General features: G+C 42.2%; 1 long non-coding RNA gene across 1 annotated transcript in view; it reads left to right on the top strand.

The window, feature by feature from the left end:
• Positions 1-20,469: 20,469 nt before the first annotated feature.
• The window catches only part of LOC124795008, a 62,958-nt gene continuing 57,889 nt past the window's right edge, over positions 20,470-25,538 (top strand). Inside the window, exon 1 of the long non-coding RNA XR_007016636.1 lies at positions 20,470-20,592. This is a non-coding gene — a long non-coding RNA (uncharacterized LOC124795008). The remainder of the gene's footprint in view (positions 20,593-25,538) is intronic.

Genomic DNA, 25,538 nt, shown 5'->3' with positions numbered 1-25,538 from the left:
AAGCAAAAAACCCGAAAATTTTTAAATTGTAATTATATCACATAAAAATATCGTTTTGCTATTAGAATATATATTACATGCATGATCTGTCAAAAGCTTTAGAGGAACGTTGTTGCGCGCAAAAGTAAAAAAGTAAGTTTTATCCAAGTTTTAGTGAGTGAATAAAATGTTTCCTTAAATTTTCTGTATCTACATACACTTATAAAGTGAAGCCCTCTGCTCGCTTGTTTTTGTATGTTTTCGCTAGTGGGGATTTTTATACAGTCTTCGAGTTCCTGGGAGCGATATCTTGCCAAGATGGATGACGTGTAACACTGTACCACTCACTGTTACTACTCGCATTTAGCCAACTTTTTCATCGCACAAGGAGTCAAGACATACAAAGAAACACTAATGACGAGAACGATGAAAGAAACACATAAAGAAACTAAATCATATAACGAAATTCACCATACGAATGAACAAAGAAGAGAGGATGGATACCCAACACAAGTTCCATGAGACACTTGCCAATTTAATTGACATACAATGAACAAAACAAGAAATAGAATTACTTGAAAAGGGGCCCAACAGAAACACAATAGAAATACAAACGTTGCAAAAACAATAGAAAACCCGATCACAGGTATAAGAACAAAACTTGGAAAACAGAAAATTCAATACCAGCTTGACAAGGAAGCTGGTAGCAGAAAAAATGAAACACACAATCAAGGAGAACAAGACCAACATCAGGTCAAAAACGTAAACAGCAGAACAGAAACCTCCAGGCAATTAGACAAAAAACTACGAGAGCACAGAGCAGTCATAATAAAGGCAGATGAAGGAGATGCCGTGGTACTTATGAGTGAAACAGAATACAGCGACAAAACAGAGGAATTCTTAGAATAAAACATTGTTAAATTAGTTAGTGATCCCGCCGTAACATAAATACAGTTCACCTTAAATAAAAAATTAGCAACTGTGATATAAGCATATTTGACAGTTAATTTCCTAGACATCACCATAAAAGGGTCACAACAAACAATTTTGGAACATTCAGGAAACCCTTACCTACAAATACAACCCTTCACAGCCATTCAAATTACCCAGAGAAACACTAACTTTAAAGTTTCAGATAGCTTATACACAGGCTTAATAGAACTCCACTAGACGGACTCAGCTACACACAGGAACTAAACACAGTATACAGGATAGCCAGGGAGAATGGGTAAGACATATAAATAATTAACAAACTGAACAACAAAGTCAAGAAGCAAATTAAAAAGGAACAAATCGTGAATAAATTACCAGCCACAACAAAGAGCGAGGAACACCAATACAGAACAAACACAGAGAACCAGAAATACCTTACAAAGAACACAGTATGGCAGATTCTAACATACACGATCACATACGTCAGCACGACTGGGAACATTCTGAAGAAACAAGGACTACATATATCGTTCCACACAAACAAATTTTCCAAAGCTGGAATCTATCAAGTAATCTATAGTTCATGCCAATCTGTACACATAGTCCAAACTCGCAGAAATTTTAAAGCTAGGTATTCTCACATCAGAGTCTTCAAAAATTACAGCACACACTCCACTTCTGCAGATTATCTCGTACAAGAAAGCCACCACCCAAACAACATTCAGACAGTTCTCAAGATCCTTAGGAAAAGGAATAATGTCTGGCAAAAACTCAGAACAGAGGAAAACCATCACATACAAAAAAGCAGTGAGACAAGGAAGAAAGTCTTAAACTAAAACACAACACTGGACAACAAAACAATCCTTGCAACACTCAACGTATTATACAAAGAAACTTTCCCAACCAAGACATAGCAATCAAAAAACCTCAAAAATCGAAAAGCATCTGCTTCTTAATTCCCTCCCCCATTTTTACAGCTCTCTCTCTCTCCCTGTCTCTCTCTCATTACACACACACACACACACACACACACACACACACACACACACCATTTCACATAAATTCTCCCCAGCAGACGCACAACAATAATTCTCACCAAAACATTCAAAATTAGCGCCACACTGAACGAAAGCAGAACGATGAGCAAGTGAGCGGCGACAAAAACATGGCGCCTCTGAGTGCGGAGAGGAAACTGTTTACTCAAATACTGTTTGTGAAGAAAAAAAAAGAAATTGTGGAATACTGTGCACACAATAGCAGAAGAAAGAGAAACCACCAGAGATACACAACTTGACGGAAAATGTAAGTATATTAATATACAGAACCACTGCTCATGAAAAAGTATTTAGAAATTATCAGATTTCTGCATAACCACACTGCAGATGACAGGCTTTAAAAATGATACAAGATACAATAAAAATCAACTTGTAAAAGTCAGTTCTGACAAGCATTGTAATTTCAGTTGAACAATCGAAACAAACTGCACGTGTTATAGCTTTTAGGTCTAAAACAGGAAAACAACCATGAGCTTTGTATGACATTTTACAGAAATAAAAAGAGATCTACTGAAGATGAAACACTTGTGTCGACACATTTCTGGATAAATAAAAATAAATGCAGTATGTTTTACGTAAGGTGGAGTTTAAAAGGAATTAATTCACAAACACGGAAAGAACTCAAGAGGGATTTCCAAGCTGAACAAGACAGAGTAGGTAATTTACAAGAAAATATTCTTTAACATTATCATTGATCTATTCTCTCTGATGATTGTGTGGCCTACGGGAAATAAGCCGCCTGATTCCTTTTTGTGAATTGTGGGTGGCGAGGACCCTGACAAATCTGGTTCACGGCATATGTTCGGTAACATGAGCGTGGGTGTGAGTGTGTTCCCCGAGGGGCAATTACGCTGCAGAATGAACAGCGACTGTTTCCCCGTGCTCGTTAGTGTACAGCTGACTCTTGTATTTCGGCCGAAACCCTCGCCCCTTGCTTCATCTCTTGGTAGTCACAGTTAGCGCCACAGATTGGAATTTACTGTCCTTTGCCGAAACGTGATAACAGAATTGCAAGGGCAGCGCTATGCATAGTTTTCCTCGCGAAACATTCAACTACAGCGGAATTTATGCGTCATTTTGTTGCAAGGGTAAAGAAGAAACTACAACAGATATAAAACAGGAAACGAAATTAGTGAACGAGGAGGCTCTTTCATTTCGCGTTGTGATTTCTTCTAGTTTTTATTTTCGTTTCGTACGTAATAGCGCTCCCCCTGATGAAAATATAACTCGTTTCCCTCATAACGCCGTCCTTCTGGAAGCATGTTAGAGCAATAAATAAATGCATCCACAAAGCAAAAGGAAAGGATGCTCTTGTAGAAGCGGATGAGTACGCAACGTACGCGACAAGTTTTATGCAGGTTATTTCACTTTTAGTTCTTTGCAGTCTCATCTTGAACACTGCTTAGAATTCCCGCGATTGTTAACATGTTGTAACATAGCGGCCTTACCGGCGGCTATGCAACGGCTCTCGCTCATGCATGGGATGGAATGTATTACTTGACGTTTAAGGTATTCGAAGCCCCACATACTGTCTAGCATGCAATTACAATATTGCCTGCTAATGGCAAGAGGGAGAGGGATGGAGGTATCTAGTGAGCACAGCCTGGGGCTACGCAGTGTGGTTGAACTGCTTAGTCGGCGTATAGCTCATAACAGTGCTACAGTGCTAGTAGTGTTGACACAAAGCAGAGCAATGGCGACGAGAAACAAAGCAAACATTTCATTGTATCTACAACAGTGGCCGAAGATGACCTTTCGTCAGAAGGGAACCCAATGAATTTCACAGAGTGAGAAAGAAATAGCAGATGAAATATTAGCATTTCTGCAAGATGAGTCAGTGGAAAGTGTGTTGTCTGTGGTATGCGCTCGACTGTGGGGACAATGTTCATGAGGACTAGAATGATGATGACGATACGTGCTTAACAAGTGAAAGTGATACTGAAACTGGTATCAAGCCATTTAGTTTATCCTTGTCGAACATAGCCCATCTTGAGTGAAACGTGGTAAATTACGATCGTTGTCCAAGGAGCAGGTGTATGTGTATTGTGTGTGTGACTCTGGGGACCTAGAAACGACGGAAAGGCTTCATCCCGCCTAGCTCTCAGTGGTTCACAACCCCACAACAGGCCACAGCAGTCCACCCATCCCACCGCCGCCCCACACCGAACCCAGGGTTATTGTAGCGTTCGGTCCCCAGTGGACCCCCCACCCCTCCCGGGAACGTCTCATACCAGACGAGTGTAACCCCAAATGTTTGCGTGGTAGAGTAATTGCATCGCTCCATGCAGAAAGGGCTTCAGTCACAAAATTGTGAAAATTGAGAATCGTGAAAATTGAGATTATGGTGGAAATCGTATCTTTATCGATGTTCCCATCATTCTGAGCAAAATGTATTCCGTCCAGTGATTGGAAATACACAAACTGAAGCTTCTTGTTTTGAGTTATATGCAAAAATGGCTCTGAGCACTATACGACTTAACTTCTGTGGTCATCAGTCGCCTAGAACTTTGAAATAATTAAACCTAACTAACCTAAGGACATCACACACATTCATGCCCGAGGCAGGATTCGAACCTGCGACCGGAGCGGTCGCTCGGTTCCAGACTGTAGCGCCTAGAACCGCCCGGCTACTCCGGCCGGCCAGTTATATGCAGAAAGGAATTCAGTCCAGGACTGAAGCCCTTCTTGATAAGCAACTGCATTTCAGCCACAAAGTTGGACACTTCACACGGAAATGTTAACTTCAACGTGCAGAGCATGTTGGCTAACCTGCACAACACAGGGAAACGGCTGAAAGTGTACGTTATTAACCTACACGTTCGTTTGTTGACAATATTTCCAATTTCATTTCCGAAAGCGATGGAAGGCGCCACTGTATCACGACAAGAAGAAAGCAGACAAAGGAAGAAAAGGAAAAGGAATCCTTCAACATGGAAGAGGAATATTTCAAAAACAGCAAAGCTAAAAGGCCAAGAATATATTAACTATGAGGGACAACGCATACCAGCTAAAATTACAGGATGTGATTGCAGGTAACTTTTAACTATATTCGATGTTACTGACAGTTTTTTGAACACTGTAACTAGTGTTTGGGCTAAACTTCATTATGGATCTTCCATGACGCTGCTCTTGTTCACTGCGCACATTTTGGCATCGCCTCTGCTGGTATGGCAGTCAATTGAGAATATGTTTCTGTATAGGATCCTTTCATGTTTTCAGATGCAAGAGGTTCATGTGCTTTCAAGACATCGGTGCAGATGAAAAGGAATCTATTTTAGTACGGTTTCATAACTTGCCTTCTAAGGATGAACAAGACGTTTATATTCAGTCACTTTTAGACATACATAACGTCAAGCGACGTCGACCTAGAAAAGACGATTCAATTCGATAAGTGGACAAAGTATTTACTTTTGAGGTAATTGTGGGTAACACCAAAAGGAAGGTATATTGCAGAGCATTTCTGGCTCTTCTAGCTTTAAGTGACAAGAGAGTAAAACGAGTGAGAAAGCTGTCTATATCAGATCAGACGGAAAACACCCAGTGTAAACGCTTTGTCAGCCGAAGTCAGACAACTCATGAGAGATCACATTAATAGCTACCCAGTAAGAGAAAGCCACTAAAGTGGGAGAACAACTAAGTATTTAGACTCAAGACTCAATATTAAGTTGATATATAAAATGTTCAAGGAGAAACTTAATGACGTTAAATGTAGCTACCAGACATTTACTTTGTTTTTCAATGAAAACTTCTCCCTGTCATTTGGGCGACCTCAGGTAGATGCATACTGCTTGTGAGAAGAATTAAAAATTAAGATTCGAAATCCTCATGTTAATGATGCGGCAAAACGGAGTGCAGTGAGTGAGTTGATTGTGCACAAGAGACGGGCTAAAAAATTCTATAATGAACTTGAAGCGGAAACTGAAATGAAAGATAAACACCATGTATTATCTCTGGCAATAGATTTTATGCAGAACATTCAGTTACCAGTGATCCCTGTCCAGAAAACTTTTTATATGCTCCAGCTGGCTACTAATGTCTTTTGCATTCTTGATATCGAGAAAAATAAAGCAAAAATATACATTTATCACGCAGGAATTGCCCGGAAAGGATGTAATGAAGTATGTTCTTTCTTGTATAATTACCTGCAGGACATTCCTGCTGAAATTACAGAGCTACATTTGTATTCCGATAACTGTGCAGGGCAGAATAAGAACCATACTTTAGTAAGGATGCTTCTATTTTTAACAGACACTGGCCAATTTAAACAAATCGAGGAATTCTTTCCAGTCAGAGGTCATTTTTTCTGACCTGTGTCAGGGATTTTGCTACAATCAAACGCATCCTTAGAAGGCATGTTCGACTATATTGTGTGCATGAAATAACCAGACTGATCATAAAAAGTAGCTCATCTGTGAAATTTGAAGTATGGTGGCCAATTATTTATAAAAGAAACTGCATATCAGAAGAAACTATACCGAAGTCAGTACCACGAGACCAAAAAGTAGATTTCGAAATCAGTAGAATGATGCACATTTCATACAGTAGCCAACTCTATGGATGTATAATAACATTCTAGTGTATTGCTGGTATTGTGAAACACACATTCCGTCTGTCTCAACCTGGCCATATGTCAGATTCTACTTTTCCACCCAACTGTGCATATCCCATGGGGAAAGTTCCAATCAAAGCAGCAAAAATAAAGGACATTACTAGATTACTACCTTATATACCGAATGAGCATGAAGAATTCTACCACGTACTGACACATTGGCCCACAAGCGATGTTAACAGTGAAGAGCAAGATGACTAAAGAAACTGAAAATGTATTGAATTGTTTTTCTTCTCAGTTATTTTCTTAATAAATATTGATTGAAAACGAGTTGTTTTGCTTTATCTAATGCTCATGATCCTTTCACATTCCTAAACTATAAGCATATCCTCAAAGTAATAAAGGAATCGTTATATTTTCCTCCAGAAACTACTAAAAGTGTGAAAATCTATTTTGGTCCATGCAGAAAGGACTTCAGTCCATCACCAAAAACATTCCTTTTTCCCTAAATTAAAACGCTTTAAATGCCTGTAAGCTCTGTAAGGACCTTGATACTCGGTCGATAAACATCATACTCTAGTGTTTAGACTTTTTTTGGGTGGGTTTCTCAAAACTAGGTACAATGGACTGAGGCCCATTCTGCGTGAAGCGATTCAATTATGGTGTACGCTTACAAGGAGACAGTGTTTGCATAGCAATCGCCGACATAATGTAACTGAGCCGGAGAAGGGGAACCAGCCTGCATTCGCCGAGGCAGAGGGAAAACTGCCTTAAAAACATCCACAGGCTGGCTGCCTCATCGGACCGCGACACCAATCCGCCGGGCGGATTCGCGCCGGGGACGGCACGCCTTCCCGCTCGGGAAACGAGTGAGACCGCGCGGCTAGCCGGGCGGGCAAGAAGCGGATAATAAACATAATTGCGCACAAGAAACATCAGCCATAGCATAGTAAGAAACTAATTGTGAATAGATTTTGAGTAAATCCACGGCAACACGACTGTGTAGTGCTTAAGAAAATCTACGGATATTGAAGGGAGAGTAAGGCTCACTTGCTACAAAAAATGGTATTTGCGCCTTTCAAGGATGCTACATGAAGTTAACAATATGTCATTATGGTGACCTAAAACGTTATGCACATCAAGTTCTGCGCGACAGACTGCAGTGATTTCAAAGTAAACAGTGGAAGCTGGCATAACTTCTGACAGTGTTACAGTGTTGGAAACAGGAAAGCGTCAACTTGACGATGCACAGCAAACTGCGGAATCGGCTCGAAAATTTGTAGATGAGATTAGGAAACTTATCCCAGTAACAGTAACTAATTTGTTCTCGACCCCGACAAGTCGAGATTTGAAAGAAATGCGTACGAAAGGAACGCTGGAAATTAGAGGTTGCATCAAGATTTAACTAACATAATTGTCTTAACGCATTCGTTTGCAACTACGGTGACTGTTAATCTGTATGGTAAATTGGCTTGAAAGGTTTTTATTGTGCTGCGAGAAGGTGGAGAGTACTGAGTTCGGTCAATAGCTATTCAAAATAACTTCCTTTTGCTTGATTCTTGGTCTGCGTATAAAAATCATACTCATTTAGACAAAACTAGCCGTACTGAAAAGTGTGCGACATTGCAATTCATACTACCTGGAATCACTGGAGGAATGTAGCCTCTGGATGTGGTTTTTCGTGCCTATAAAACATATTATCGCTCTGTTGGCAGCTACGCCATAAAGGATAGTCAGCTTCACGATAAGCTCCACAATTGTTTCGCATTCGGTTGCAAGCCGTCACATTCCATCAATTCTCATCACTCCGTTACACCAATATGATTCTATATGCATTAGTTAAGAGCCGATACCTAGCTGAATGTCCTGTACCGTTTGTAACTCCCAAAAGTCCGCCTTCGATCTTGATGGTGCGAACCTTTGTGATCACTGTGACGCGCCATTTCTTATTTGTTCATGGCGCAAGTTAATGGTTTATTCCGAACATTTCTTGAATGTCGATAATTTCAGTTTTGTGAAGTGTAACATCCCATAGAAGGTTTATCTCTGTACCTCCCAGACACATTTTCTGGCGTCCTTCTGATGCACGTGGTGAGTCGTTAGCAGCCATAATTTCTCCTGCCATAACTGTTAACACAACACTTTCAAATGAGCTTCAGTAAACACTGAACTTGGTATCTCGCACACAATTTCTTCGAGACTTTGTAGAATATTGATTTTTGTGTTTACTTCCTGCCTAAAACTACATGTTGTGCGCTGTTCATAAGAGAATATACAATGCTAAAGCTCAATAGGAGTAATAGTCTTTCATTTAACTACAAGATTACATGTTTGATAAACGATGTATGAGTACATTCGTTCACCCAAAACCAATATATTACGATACGACAAGGAAGCCCAGTGGGACCAGATACACTAGCAGCTCTATACAGTGTTGTGGGTGGGTGCCAGGAGGTGCGGTATTAAAACTCGGTCGAGCTTTTCAAATGATTTATTCGTTTCCACTACAGGGCTTCATTGACCTTGGTCCGCATCCCAGGCCCCGCAATGCTGAGGCCACCGTTGCTGTTGACTCCGTGGTGCTCCACGGGGAGCCGTAGTACGGCCCCGCCGCTGCTTCTTCCTCGGCTGGCGTAGCTGGGAACGTGGCGGTAACGACTGCTCGCGATCCGGCGTCGGAATCTGCGGCCCCTCGCCTCGAAAGTCTCCAGCGTGTGTCGGGAGCCGAGACGACTGTTCGCTGTAGCGAGCTGAAAAGTGGCTCACCCTGGCTAGTTGTGGAACCTGCGTCGGTCTCAGACGGTCGAACCAACGACCCACCATGGACTGAGACGCTGTCTCCCTATCTGTTGCTGCGTGTAGCCCTGTGTGGTGACACGGCCCGACATCCAGGAGAGCTGCCACACTTGAATGCCATGTGTTGGCCGCAGAGGGTCAAATCAGTGACCCACCATGGACTGGAATACTGGCACCCCGTCTGCTCAGCTTGTAGCCGGTGGTGCGACACGCCCCGCCGTCCAGGAGAGCTGTCACACTTCAATGACTCTCATTAGAAAACAACACATATTTATACTCGGCTGCGTGCCTCTGTTTCGCTAACGCGTCAGTTTGCGCCACATACGCACCACACCCCGGATGCGCCAGTGGGCCCCTTCTTCCTGTAACTTACGACATGAAAACTGCTGCGTTTACGCTTTTCAGCCATTCGATGGCCCCTGTGGCCTCCATTCCACTTCGCAACCGCTGGTCAGCGTAACTTACGGCAATCCGGCCCGCACCTGGCTGTAACTTGTGCTCAGAATATCGCACAAAACTAACTTTCCCTATCCTAAATGGTGGTGCCTCTATAACAGCAAAGATATCTGCAGCTTGCAGTTAATAGCCTTTTGTAAGTACACTGTCCAGTTACATTAATGTGATCACCTGCCAAAAGCCTGAATAACTACCTTTTGCAAAGCAGACTGCTGCAATATGTGCAGGAAGAGAGTGAGGTTTTGGAAAGTACCGACAGGGATGTTTAGCCATGCCGACTCCAGTGGCGTGGCCAGCTGCACTAGGTTTGTCGGCAGAGGATCCATGGCAGGAGCAGCCCAATCGAGGTGGTCCTACAGATTCCCAATCGGGTTTAGATGTGAAAAGTATGGTAGACAGGAGAAAAGGATAAACTCGTCCTGGTGCTCTTCGATTCAAACACATACACTACGAGTGTGTGACGCGTTGTATTGTCCTCCTGGTAAATGCCATCATGCCGAGGAAAAATAATCTGCATGTAGGCGTGGACATGGTCCCCAGCGATAGATGCATACTTATGTTGATCCACTGTGCCTTCCAGGATTACTAGATCAACCAGGGAATGCAATGAAAGCGTTCCCAACACCATAACGCATGCAGAGTGTTTGCTTTCGTGTATTTCACACTGTACATGCCAATGGACATCTCTCAGATGGAGTGTAAAACATGACTCGTCGGAAAAGGTCACAGGTCGCCAAAGAGTTGCGGTACTTTTTTGTAAATTCCGGCCTACATCGCCGATGAAGCTGTTAGCATGGGTGCTTGAAACAGATGCCTGCTGCAGAGGCCCATATGTTCAACAACAGTTGCACGTCTATTCACCCGTGCACATCTTCACAGCCGTCGTCCATCCCTGCCTACAATAGCTCGTGGCTCACAACAGTTGCTCAGCGCCAGTTGGGATATTGCCGTTCTGCCATGCACAGTATAATCATACAATGTAGGCTATCATGGCCGGTGTTGTCTTCAGTTGAAACTTCCGTGCTGAGAGGCCGTGGTCGATGTATAAAATTTCCACCTAACATCTCGTCTCCATCTGCAGGAGATCTTCGAACAGCGAGCGCTGCAAACTGCCAGTAAAAATACAGCTATATGGTACCGCTATGTTGATGATACATTTGTAGTGTGGACTCATGGTGAAGAAGAGTTGCATGTCTTCTTGGTGTATCTGAATAGTATTAACCCGAAGATACAGTTTACGATGGAGAAAGAGAGCAATGGTCAACTCAATTTCCTGGATGTGTCGGTAATTAAACGGGTGGATGGGACGCTGGGCCACAATGTATATAGAAATAACACTCACACGGACCGATACCTCCATAAGGAATCTAACCATCAACCTAGACGTGTCATGAAAACATTGGTAGACAGAGCCAACAAAATCGGTGGGCCAACTTACTTATAATATGAACTAAATCACTTACGGTCAGCCTTCATGAAAAACTGATATACCAGCAAGGAAATTGATTGAGCCCTCCATCAAAGAAGAAAAGAAGCCAGAAGTCCAGAGCAACAACGGTCACCTACTAGAAAAGTTCTCCTACTTTTCATTAATAAAGTCACGAACCGTATTGGGAAAGTTCTGGCCAAGTATGAGATCGAAACATTCTTCAGACCCACCAAGAAGATTAAGGAATATTTAAGAACTGCAAAAGACGCCAGACACCCCCTAACAACACCTGGGGTATACAAAATTCCATGCAGTTGTTGGCAAGTATATATTGGAACAACGAAAAGAAGTGTAAACACCCACTTAGCCGAAAATAAAAGAAACTGTCGCTTAGGACACATCGAAAAATCGGCTGTAGCTGAGCATGTTTTTCGAGATGGGAACCACAAAATTAAATTTAATGAGACAAGCGTTCTAGCACGAACATTCCATTATCATGCGCGCATGTATAAAGAAGCAATAGAGATCCACAAACACCATAACAATTTTTATAGACAAAAGGAAATTTTAGACAAAATATGGATGTTGACGTTGTGCCAGCAGAATGACAATCGATTACTCTTAATCGAGAATGGTGACACCTTCCAAAGATAGGCATACCGTCGGCATCACGTGACGAATCGTGGTGCCCTCTAGGAGCTCCATAAATGCGAGAGTACCTGGAGCCTCAGTGGCGTCACCCTTGACCGTCGCCTCTCCTGGACCCCCAACTTCCGGACAATCCAAGCCAAGGCACACTCCCGACTCCGTCTCCTCAAGTTCCTTTCTGGCCATACATGTGGTCTGGACCCCTCCACCATTCTCCACACCTATAAATCCCTCTGCTACGCCCACCCTGCCTGGATATCCGCTCCTCCTATCTTTTACAAATCCCTTCAGATCCTTGAACGCCATGCTCTTTGCCTCGCCTATCACATCTGTCTCCCCTCCCGCACGTGGATCCTGTGCGACCTTATTCCGTTCCCCCACCTCCTCCTTTTCCTCGAACGGATACGGATCCTCTACACCTCCTGTAAACTCGATCCTCCTCACCCACTTATCTCTCCCATCCTCTCCCACCCCTGTCCGCTGCTGGGCCTGTATTTCCACGTCCCACCTGCTCTCCATCTCTCCACTCTCCTTACCCTCTCCCAAGGTGGCTTCCGCCAGCTCCCCCTACCTGATGATGCCCTCCTCCCCTCCATCTACCCCTCCAACCAACTTTGATACTCCCCTCCTTCTTCCTGTGTTAGTTCCTATGGGCACCCTCTCTCCCTTCTCTCCCCCTTCCCACCCCCCTCCCTCTCTCCCCCCTCCTTCCCCAGGCTTCCCCTACCCCCATACCTCCATTCCTCCTACTATCTCCTCTGCCATTGGCATCTTTGCTCTCCCCTCTCCCTCCCCTGCCCACTTCTTCCCCTCTTGGCAGGTCCCCAGACTCGCACACGTTCAGTGGACATTCGCGCACCGGGGCATTCAGTTTCTCGTGTGTGTGCCATCATGTTGTGATTTAGTGTGTTTCGCCGCCACGCTCCTTTGTGCACTCGCACCGTCTAAGTCATCAGTGTTTGTGCGCAGTGCCGACAGTTTTTGGTGTTTTTTCGTCGAGTGTGAACGGCTTCGTGTTTTTTAATTTTTGTATCTACTGTTCTTTTAACCGCCGATCTGTTACTTTTCTTTCTTCATTTTCTCTTTTACTGTAATGCTTGTGGTTGAAGAGCGGAATACATTTATCCGCTGCCAGCCCACCTTTGTATAAGGTGGAAAATAACAATAAAGGAAAAAAAAGAGCCTCAATGGCAGTAGCCGGACGATCTCAGAATATGTCTCCCGCAGATGGAGACGAAACGTTAGGTGGAAATTTTGTGCATCGACCACGGCCTCTCAGCCCGGAAGTTTCAACTGAGGATGGACAGTATAATTTAACCATGGCCTTTCTCTAACTGTTTACGAACTTAGCCGTTTCGAAAATGCTTCCACCCCTGGTCCAAAAGCCAATGACTACGACATTTTGTAAGTCAGATAATCGCTCCCTTTACGTATTACGACTATAACCTCACTGTTTTCCACGTCCACCGACACACTTTATATACGCTCCACTGCTAGTGCTGCTGCTTGCCGTCTGTGAGTGCTTATTGCACGAACTGGTGCAACTTAACTGCAACCAAAATGCCTATGTTCGTCTGTGAAAATTGACTCGATAAGCGACCTGAGCTATCAGTAAACGGAATCTAACCAGCATAACACTATGTGTATGTTGTATGAATGTCAGTTTCACTGTCCTTGAAGCCCTCAACAGACCGTTAAATGAAAACCTTAAAACTGTAATTTGGATAAGCTGTCAAGCCTAAGCTATCTGACTGCGTTTTTGAACAAGAATTTACAAATTTACAAGTGATACAGAATCTGACTTGTGCAACGGAATTTACTGGATTAGAGTACATGACATGTTTTGGTGTGTCAGTGTCTCTGTTTTGGCCCTAAGTTTTGCACTCACTTCTTTAGATGATTGTCTTTTTCCATGTGGTGTATGGCAATTCGAAACAGCAGCGGCTAAAGGTTATTGTTACTAAGAATGAATTTAATAAAAAAAGTTTGCTTGGGTCCTGTTAATTACTAAATAACTTGTGAGAAGGGATTTCAAAAATTAAGCCTATTTAAAACTTGAGAATCATCATGACCGACAACAGACAATGTTAATTACAGTGACATAGGTATCAATAATGCCTGAGTGCCACATTAACAAATTCGAAGTTATGTTAACATTTAACAACAGCAGCATTTATTTATTAATTACGTGTGGAGAATAATTATGGTTATTATTTGGAGGATAAGGAGGCTTCTTTAATTGACAAGCAAAACATGGGATTATTGCAAACTAGGACTAATAGTCACGAGCATAACGTTGCAGTTGCTTTTGCGTTATGCTTGCGAATTTTACCTTGAATTCCATCTTCAAGCATAGTTAAGCTACCTAAGCCTCTCCTGGATATATAAATGGAATCAGGCCTCTAATGTGGTAACATCTGTCATCACCGACGTGAGGGCAGCGTGACATGTCTTCTGTCACCGAGCTCTCGACCGATACTGCTACTTCCACTCTCGCAGACAGACGTCGTCTCACAACAATGCTTAGAATTGCGCTCCCATGTTTCGCCTCCAGATTGTTACTATCGATATCTGAGTGCTTACAGAAAGCAAAGAATAGTGTTAAGTTGGCTATATTGTTTTCAATGTAATGAAGAGTTTTGACACACTCCTTACACTGGACCTGTATAAATAGACTAAATCGCTTGCAAGGCATGTTTAATTACGCAGGACCGTGTATAGAGAAGGCTGTTAGCTTCTAAGATGCACTGTTGTACGAAAGAAAAATAAGGTTTTGATCATATACGCGTTGATAATGAATGTCATTTTACAATGTTAACTTTGATAAAGGGAAGAGGAGGTTTAGCACCTCACGTGGCTTATTCCTCGAGTGCGGCACGATTTAGAAAAGGTATCTGAATGGTGCGAAAAGTGGCACTTGACCCTAAATAACGAAAAGTGTGAGGCCATCCACATGAGTGCTAAAAGGAAATCGTTAAACTTCGGTTACACGATAAATCAGTCTAATCTAAAAGCTATAAATTCAACTAAATACCTAGGTATTACAATTATGAACAACTGAAATTGGAAGAAACATATAGAAAATGTAGTGGGGAAGGCTAACCAAAGACTGCGTTTTATCTACTGAGAAGACTGCCTACACTACGCTTGTCCGTCCACTTTTAGAATACTGCGGCGCGGTGTGGGATCCTTACCAGACAGGAAAAAGTTCAAAGAAGGGGAGCACGTTTTGTATTATAGTGAAATGTGGGTGAGAGTGTCACTGAAATGATGCAGGATTTGGGCTGGACATCATTAAAAGAAAGGCATTTTTCGTTGCGACGGAATCTTCTCACGAAATTCCAATCAACAACTTTCAACTCCGAACGTGAAAATATATTCTTGATACCGACCTAAATAGGGAGGAACGATTAACACGATAAAATAAGGGACATCAGGGCTCATACGGAAAGATACAGGTGTTCATTCTTTCCGCGCGCTATACGAGATGGGAATAATATAGAACTGTGAAAGTGGTTCGATGAACCCTCTGCCAGGCACTTAAATGTGATTTGCAGAGAATCCCTGTAGATGTAGATGTAGATTTGTGAATTGCGTCGTGTAATACCGTGAGAGGCAAATTCGTTGTCAATTTTTTTCTATGCTCCACTTGAAAGTAGTCTTTTCCGAAGGTGAATTCCTTTACTTTCAAACGTAAATACTAAATTCGCGCCGAAAGTGCAATGCTATGTTCTGGAAAGGCAATTCCCCTGTTGTCTTCACATACTCCTTATTTAATGCTTGAAATGTGTGAGATGCACACGTTCACAGCCGTCAACTGTAAGTTGAGTCTGATGAGTACACTGGGAGTTGCTCCAGATGGCACAATCGAGGACAACCACCTTGGAAATGCAGAACAGAAGCAGGGCTCCTATTCAGTTTGGTGACAATGCTGCGCTATTCACAGGCCCGCTGCATGTAACTACAAAGTTTACGTAGCTATCAGACCGAATTCAGATAGCTTCAGAATGTCGCTCTCTATTCGCAGAGCTTTCTCTCCAAGGTTGGTTTGTTGTATCATCTTTATGTTCTTTCTGTTTCTGTATGCCTTCTGGCCAGAAGATGATACGAGTGACTCATCGAACGTGGCCCCGTTTCGACGAACTAAAATGGCCGGAAATCCCATAGTATATAGGAAATATATAGGAAATAGGAAATAGTATTTGTTAACAGTAGTTCCAAATACAATCTCCACAGATCCTTCTTCATCTTCTTCTTTCTCTTCTCCCTCAGTCGTTAGACCAGGTGATCCATCCATCTTGTCTTTGGTCCACCAATGTTTCTTCTCCCGTACTGTAGAAGTCATCGTCTGTTCTTTCTGTATGTTCCTTAATCTTTCATATGAAATTTTTAATTCTTACATTCCGCCGTACGGTCTTAATTTTTAATCCCCCTTCTCGTTACTCGATAGACTATTCTGATAAATCTCATCTCGGCTGCTTGGAGGTTACGATGTGTTTTAAAGTTCACAGTCCAGTTCTCAATTTATATAGACCACAAAGAACTGCCAGAATCTCATAAAATTTTAGCATAATGTCATTTCGTACTTTTCCCCTGAACGTGCTTTTGATGGTGCCGTATATCATACCGAATATCCCTGTCTCCTTTTTCAGTATCAGCTTCACCAAGGTATTATTTTTCAAAGACCAAGAATCCGATGAAGTGAACTTGTTAAATAGTTTGATTTTCTAATATGAATTTTCAACTTAAAGGTTGTGTGCTTTGGAATGCTATGCACTTGGTTTTATCTGTCGATGTAGTTAAATTACGTTGCTTTACTGTTTTATATAGCTCATAAAGCGTCCTCTGCAAATTTGTTACCCTATCTAGACTCTTGTCGTCTGCAAAAATAAGAGTTTTGATAAAACTTCTTTCTTTGAAGTTGTTCTCTATATTAAATTTAAAAGCCGTTCTTTCCATTCCCTCAAAAGTTGTCAAAACGTAAATTAAAAAATATTGGTAAAATGAGCACCCTTTTCTGATCCCTTCACTACCGTTTCCTTGGGAAATGTTTCCAGATAGATTCAATGTCATTAAAAAAACTTGCAAAAAAGTAAAAGATACGAGGGCTGTCCAGAAAGTGAGTTACGATTGACCGCGAAATGAAAATCACAGTGAAAATCAGAAATGTTTCATCTGTAACAGCTACACCTTTCAGCTACTTCTCTACGTAGTCGCCGTTCTGACTCAGACATTCGTCGTAGCGTTATACCAACTTTCCAATACCCTCATCATAGAAGGCAGCCGCCAGTGCTTTCCGCCAATTCTCTACGCTGGCCTAAAGCTCGTTGCCTGTGCCAAAATGTTGTCTTCATAGCCAGCGGTTCGTTTGAGCAGAGATGAAACTCAGTGGGAGACAATTACGGGCTGTATTGTGGGTAACCAAACATTTCCAATTGAAACGATGCCGGAACATCTCCATTGCCCCTGCAGAATGAGGCTGAGAATTGTCTTGAAGAAGAAACCGCACGACAGTTGTGTAATGTTAGTTGCATAGCTTCAGGGGAAAATTCTCACCAGGCCCTCGTACTTGGCGGGAGACACTATTTTCTATAACATCTTTACGCGCTCACTAAGAGTTCAGGAATGAAATGAGCGACATAATTCTACCTAAAGTCATACTAGAGACACTGCCCAACACATCTTTGCAAAGCTTTATCGGATTTTCATAGTCGTTTTCATTTCGCGACCGATCGTAAGTTACTTTCTGGACAGCCCTCGTAATTAATACATGTATAAAAGTAGACACTTCTTATTCTGTAACTCTGGCTAAAAAAAATTTATACTCGTAAGTACTGTTTCAACTCCCCCCCCCCCCCGCCCCCCCTCCCCCACGACGTGGCATGGACTCAACTAATGTCTGAAGTAGTGCTGGAGGGAATTGCCACCATGAATCCTGCAGTGGTGTCCATATATCCGTAAGAGTACGAGGGAGTGGAGATCTCTTCTGAACAGTACGTTGCAAAGCAGCAAAGATATGCTCAAGAATGTTCATGTATGGGGTATTCGGTACTATCGGAAGTGTTACTGGAGCCACTCTGTAGCAATCTTGGACGTGTGGGGTGTCGCATTGCCCTGCTGGAATTGTCCAAGTCTGTCGGAATGCACAATGGACGTGAATGGGTGCAGGTGATCAGACAGGATGCTTACACACGTGTCACCTGTCGTCGTATCTAGACGTAGCAGGGGTCCCACATCACTCCAACTGCACGCGCCCCACACCATTACTGAGCCTCCACCAGCTTGAACAGTGCATTGATGACAAGCAGGATCCATGGATTCATGAAATTGTCTCCACACCTGTACATGTCCGTCCGCTCGGTACAATTTGAAAGGAGATTCGTCCGACTAGGCAACATGTTCCGGTCATCAACAGTAAAATGTCGGTGTCGACGGGACCAGACAAGGCGTAAAGCTTTTTGTCGTGCAGTCATCAACGGTACACGAGGGGGCCTCCGGCTCCGGAAGCCCATACCGGTGATGTTTCGTTGAATGGTTCGCACACTGCCAGCATTGAAATATGCAGCAATTTGCGAAAGGGTTGCACTTGTGTCGCGTTGAACGATTCTCTTCACTCGTCGTTGGTCTCGATCTTGTAGAATCTTTTTCCGGCCGCAGCGATTTGGTAGACTCGATGTTTTACCGAATTCCTGTTATTCACGGTACACTCGTGAAATGATCGTCCTGGAAAATCCCCACTTCATTGCTACCTCGGAGATGCTGTGTCCCATCGCTCGTGCGCCGACTGTAACACCAAGTTCAGACTTACTTAAATCTTGATAACTTGCCATTGTAGCATCAGTAACCGATCTAATAACTGCGCCAGTCAGTTGTCTTATATAGGCATTGCCATCCGCAGCGCCGTATTCTGTCTATTTACACATCTCTTTATTTGAATATGCATGCCTATACCAGTTTCTTTGGTGCCTCAGTGTATGACGAACTTCATTTTTTAGTTTTCAAACAGCTTCAAAAACATGTCTGAGGAGCAGATAAAGTTTCGTTTGAATAAAGGGAAAATGTGAGTACGATGGAGAGGACAATGCCCATAGAGTTGAAGTTATATCACGCATAGATACCAATAACTTATAGAGGACAGCATGTCAGATAATAGAGTCAACAATCAAACCATTTGACGAAGAAATCAGTCGATATAAAGAAACTAAGAACGCGACTTTCATTTTCTTCTTCTCTCCGTCTTACAACCATTCCATATTCTACCTGTTCCCTTTAGCTTTTCTCGTCTCCTTCTTCCTTCAGCCGAAACGTGGGCTGTAGTGCGAAATGATTTGTCCGTGTTCGGGATTGCGAATCCGATGTCAAACCATTGTACCCTTCGTTTTCGCTCTATAGCACAATATTGCTTTTCTCCGTCTTACTACCAATAAAATTACAGGATTACGGTGATACTGCAGCGCTGTTTACTATTATTTTCTCTTTCGCTTTACTCATTGCTAAGCTGAAAGCGTCGTGGTGCGTGAAGAGTTGTTGATGATGAGGCAGCGAGTAGTGAGCTTACTCCCACCCCAACTTAAGCAGAACTTGAACATTTAAGAAGCGCACCGTTGCTTGTAATTTAACCTGAGTGATGGTCGCCGGAACTGGCCATTTTCGCCAGCACGTACATGAGGGAATCAGCATGTGTCGCGAATTTCGTGGACAGCTAACAGTCTCGTATCGTAACGTAAATCATATTATACGGAACGAGGTAATATTTCTAAAAGTGCTTCATTCCACTGTGGTTTGAATATTGTGAAGAATCGAACGAAAGTATTTTTATAGAAGAGTACTGTATTCGCTAGCAAATGAGGTGTTGCTGCAGGTAGTGCTTATTTGGACTCGAACCATAATTATAATCAAGATAATTGCGTCTGTATCACTCAAAACTTAAGTAAAATTACTAAACTGAACTGTTCTTCTGGTTTTACTTCTTGCGTATAATGGTGTTTACAACGCCAGTTCTTATAAACTTTGTAATCGTGTTTATGACGCCAGCACTTTTAAACTTTATTTTGGTACTACATAAAATATATAAAAGAAATGAGAACTTACTCGTATAGCGCCGAACAAACGAGAATTCGTTCTAGCCACACACGTAACATTAACAGTTATTAAATGTGACTTGCAACTGGGTATTTTGTCTGCAGGATTTTGAGAATGTTCGCTAGCGTATTTTTGAGTTTGTGGTAAGTTATTCAGAACTCACTGCTCATCCAAAGTGGATTGGTTATGTTACTGTGGATGGTAATAAGCATAAGACCAATGCTATAGCACGATTTACAGACCGAGGAAGAGTAAATGATTAAAGTTTTAGTGTCAATGTTTTAGGAGGAAGAGTAAATGATTAAATTTTTAGTGATAATGTCTTAGGTACGTGTGTGTGTGATGTTACGCATAAGTAAGAGAAAGCGGAACTGGCGCCAATGCTGACGCGAGAGAGACACGGAAAAGTGAAAAATCCTTGACGGGCTGTTATCACCGGAAGCCGAGAAGTTGGCCAGAGGCGGGAGCTACGATAGCCATCAGCAAAGGTCAAAAGTGTTTTTAAAAAGGGTATAAGAAGCGAGCTTCTTTGACTCTGGACTGTCGGAGTTGGTATAGACAGAGTATAACGTAGCGGTCACAACACTCCGTCTCTTTTCTTGCTACTCACTGCGATCGCAGCGCTCCAAGTGGTCAGCAAGCGACACTTCTGAATATGATAACAGGTGTGTACATTGATCTGTAACATAGTTTACACAATAGGAAGCGTGTGTAGTACCATAAAAATTGACAATAACTGAAAAACGCCACATTTGTCATTATTTAGCTTCCTAAGGACTGTTTTTGGATTCTCTTGTAATGTACAGATATTTACTAAAGAACGCTGTTTTTGCTTACTAACAAATGGTGGTTGTATGCATCAGAAGACCAGACATTTTGCAGAAAGACATTGTATATCTACCCAACAACGCGAAGTTCTGTACACTACATTTTCAGCTAAAGCAGGAAATCTGGAACGTAGGAAACGTGTCTGGAATGTAGTACCTACATTATTTAGCGTTCCAAATACGCCGCCACACTTCTAGCTGAACGTAAAACCACATAGATATCATGATAAAACGTCAAAAGCAATGAAACTGTTTCCAAGCACTGGGGAAACTAGTTGTACAATTGATGCTTCATCTGAGTCACAAATTGCAAGAATCTTCAACACCCTCACTTTTGAAGGAAAAGTAATAATATTTACAAAAATATTCGTATATTAAAAAAATCGAGTGAAATGTGAGAATGAGCTAATCATTAGACTCCACTTTTTTTTACTTAACAAGGAAGGCGCCTGTCGCAATAAGAACAGATAACTAGTGAAATATGCTTCTTAAGCATGAAATATGTGTTTATATTTTCTTGTTGTCAGCGGAACAAGCTGCAATTATAAATATATTCGTAAGTATTTCCTCATGAGTAAATTGAAACTTACGTCACTGAATCAGTGCAATTCGTCTGTTTTTATATTTATTTCACTATCCTTCATGTCTTCTGATATTGCACAAACTCTCGGAGGCAAAAAAGTAAAATATGTATTTCGTAAACCACTTAGGAAGTGGATGAGAAACAAACATCCTTACGAAGCATGTGACTGGTTTGTTACCGCTTGGAGCGCTACTGTCGCTCGAACTGTCAGGCGGTAACAACGTTTCGAAGAAGCGAGTGACTTGACTGTACGTATTAGACTGTGGCATAGATGTGAATTATTGATACTGAGAAGAAATATATTCGTATTTTTAATAGTGACCCTGGTCTGAAAGAAGATTCCGACACGTAAAGGGTGATCAATGTGAAGAAATTCTTTTGGTCAGAGAGGAACAATTCTGGTCTGCGGTAAATTTTTGGTTTTCCAGTTAATACTGTCTCAACCTGGGGAAATCGAGGTAAAATTCTGAAAGAGCAAGGTAGCCACTCATATTAATAATGGAAATTCTTCTATTAGAAGTTTATGAGTTAAAAATATCTAACTTCTTGAAGATACGGAACCATTAAACAACCGGGGGTAGCGATTTAGTCTTTCTGGTATCTAATGGAAATCAAGTTTTCCAAATTATTTGTATCTGAAGATGATAAGCTATACTAATAGTGGCTAAAGCAAGAAGAGGGAGAGTTAGGATAAAAAATATTTAACAGACGGACAAAGCGGTAGCTAATGGTTATAGGGCGTCATGTCTCTGACTATGAGCAGTATATTTATTAGCTTCAACTCTGTGTGTATCTGACAAGTGAACGAGCAGGGATAAAATAAGTGGAGATTTTCTACGTAAACAAACAGATGAAATAGCAAGAAAAATTCCTAATAGACGCTGCCGTGAGATAAATATTTAGGAATGTCATCACAGTAGTGAAGTCGGGATAAGTCGTGTGGTAACAGATGTAATTAATCGTAAGAAAGAAACATCACAAAACTATCACGCAGTTAAACATTACGCCAGATGAAATTTAATCGAGCCTAAAGCCATAGCCAAACTGTCAAAGACATTCAACAGTCTGAAATAGTAAAATTTGTCATCAAAGTAATCGTAGACCAGTGAGTCAGTAACTCTAGTATATGACAAGAGGAAGTTTGTAACCGAGCTTTCTAATACACAGTACTAATCGCATAGGAGTTATAGAGGGGCGCTTAATGTTTTTGCTACCTGAGTAGATAATAATTTCCGGTGCGATCTATTGTAGTGTTCACAGTGTACGGCTGCACTCTACGACCAACGAAAATCAATAAACTGTGTTACGGATATGCCTATGAGCAAAGAAAATTAATAAACTGTGTTGTGCTAAGGTTGAGCATTAGTGAATATACAAATTCACCACGAACATTTTTTATTTCATGGTGTGGCATGTGGAAATATAGGCAAATCTGTCAATTATCCTAATAAAAATAACATTAATAAACCTTAAAGCACGGGAGACGCTAACAGCGTGATACGGAAGTTGACCAAATAACTGTGTCCATCCCTAGAGTCCGAACTCTACAGGGTCGTATTCTCTCTCTCTCTACGACTATGTTATCCAAAATACCTAAGCCACCTTCTCACGTGTCGTTAAATCCTTTCTTTCCCTAATCACAATTAATATCTGAGAGTCCTTGTGCTCACTGGTGAGCAGACAGACTTAGTAGCTTAGGATAAAAATAATATTTTTTTAGAGGTGACACTCTTCTAGGTCTAATTACTAAGTTATTCCTACAAATGATAATTCTGAGCTGTTGTATATTTTTATGCTAATGGAAAGTTGGTCTTAAACTTCATAATTTCATTTTTACATTTGTTCCTGTCATTATTATTGCTAAGTCTATATTTTAAACACTTTTTTAGCGAATCTATTAGAATAGGTTGCAAAGGTTACACAAATTGAAATATATCGTTCGTGGAAGTATAATAACGGGTGTTGCCATGACGTCACAAACTTGAAGCCCACGTCCGCCATGTTAGTAAAACTGAACATTAGCTCCTGGTGGAAGTGGTTTGATGAAAAATGTCAGCTTGCATAACTTACAGGTGTATTAGCCGTTACGATTATAGTTTAAAGTGTAAAACGATGACATGTCATTCGTAGGTGGTCTGGTTCAGGCGCTGTTTTCTTCTATATACATGAATTTTAGTTGGGCTGGTTTGTTTTACTGCAGCTGTTTTATTTCTGTAATTTGGCTTGTGAAGTTAGACTCCAAAACGTCTCTGCTTCAACGCTGTGACAAAATATAACAAATATAGCAAATATACAAATATCAAAAAAAGTTTTGCATCACCCCGGTTCCTAGAACTTCTGAAGATAGATGTTAACTGTGGATATTGTACCACAGACACAGTCCCTTTGACTGTTGAGAGATGTCACTAAACCCGCCTAAAGATGCAGACAACCGTGTATCAGCAGCGCCTTTTAGACGGAGGGTGTCCGACAGCCGATAAGTTCCGGTCATTCCAACAGCAAGGAGGTACACGGCTCGTGTTGTCTGTAGATCAACCATGCCTAGAAGGTTAATACACCGGTTCGATCGCGCCCGCATTGTTACTTTGTGCCAGGAAGAGCTCTCAACAAGGGAAGTGTCCAGGCGTCTCGGTGTGAACCGACGTGACGTTTTTCGGATATGGAGGAGATACAGAGAGACTAGAACTGTCGATGACATGCCTCGCTCAGGCCGTCCAAGGGCTACTACTGTAGTGGATGACCGCTATCTACGGATTATGACTCGGTGGAACCCTGACATCTACGCCACCATGTTAAATAATGCTTCTCTTGCAGCCACAGGACGTCATATTACAACTCAAACTGTGCGCAATAGGCCACATGTTGCGCAACTTCACTCCCGACGTCCGTGGCGAGGTCCACCTTTGCAGCCACGACACCCTACAGCGCGGTACAGATGGGCCCAACAACATGCCGAATGGACGGCTTAGGATTGGCATCACGTTCTCTTCACCGATTATGTCGCATATGCCTTCAACCAGACAATCGTCGGAGACGTGTTTGTAGGCAATCCGGTCAGGCTGAACGCCTTAGACACACTGCCTAGCGAGTGCAGCAAGGTGGAGGTTCCCTGCTGTTTTGGGGTGGCATTATGTGGGGCCGAGGTATGCCGCTAGTGGCCATGGAAGGCGCCGAAACTGCTGTATAATACGTGAATGCCATCCTCTGACTGATTGTGCAACCATATCGGCAGCATATTGACGAGGCATTCGTCTTCATGAACAACAATTCGCGCCCCCATCGTGCACATCTTGTGAATGACTTCCTTCAGGATAACGAAATCGCTCGACTAGAGCGTTCAGCATGTACTCCAGACATGTACCCTATGGAACATGCCTGGGATAGATTGAAAAGGACTAATTATGGACGGCGTGACCCACCAACCATTCTGAGGGATCTGCGTCTAATCTCCGTTGAGGAGTGGAACAATCTGGGCCAATAGTGCCTTGATGAACTTGCCGATAGTATGCCACTATGAATAGGGGCACGCAGCAATGCAAGAGGACGTGGTGCTGGGCGTTAGAGGTACCGGTATGTACAGCAATGTGGACCACCACCTCTGAAAGTCTCGCTGTATGGTAGTACAACATCCAGTGTGTGGTTTTCATGAGCAATAAAAAGGGCGGAAATGATGTTTGTGTTGATCTCTACTCCAATTCTCTGTACAGGTTCCGGAACTCTCGGAACCGAACTCTCGGAACTTTTTTTGGAGATGTGTATATTCTCAGTATTTTCAGAACAGGCCGTATACCGGACATCAGTTACGTCATTTCGTATCTACTAAGGTAAATGCTGGATTACGAAAGCAGCCTTTTCACATCGCTTGTTGGTCATTATAAACATTTAACAAAAAGAAAATTACATAAACGAGGTCAAATGCGTCTTATTACTGAGCTAATATGCCTTTAAGACCAGAAAAACCTCCGAAAAATCTGTCCGGACACTTTGGTATTAACGAAAGCGTTGTAATATTTGCCATTTCAAACAACTTTTGCGTGGACAAGGCTGGAATTAAATACAGGGAGCAACTGCAAACAGTAGTCTGCTAATGTTTAGGGCCGACTAAAACGGCGGCGACGGCTTCAAAGCAATGTAAGGGGCGAGTCTGTGGCGCCACCTTCCTTTATTATACCTCCATGATATTTTTTCATTTGCAGTAAAT

This window comes from Schistocerca piceifrons, chromosome 1 (assembly GCF_021461385.2).
Source record: "Schistocerca piceifrons isolate TAMUIC-IGC-003096 chromosome 1, iqSchPice1.1, whole genome shotgun sequence".
NCBI classification, from domain to species: Eukaryota; Metazoa; Arthropoda; class Insecta; order Orthoptera; family Acrididae; genus Schistocerca; species Schistocerca piceifrons.
Note: the sequence above shows the minus strand (reverse complement) of the source record. Positions and strands in the feature narration are given on the sequence as shown.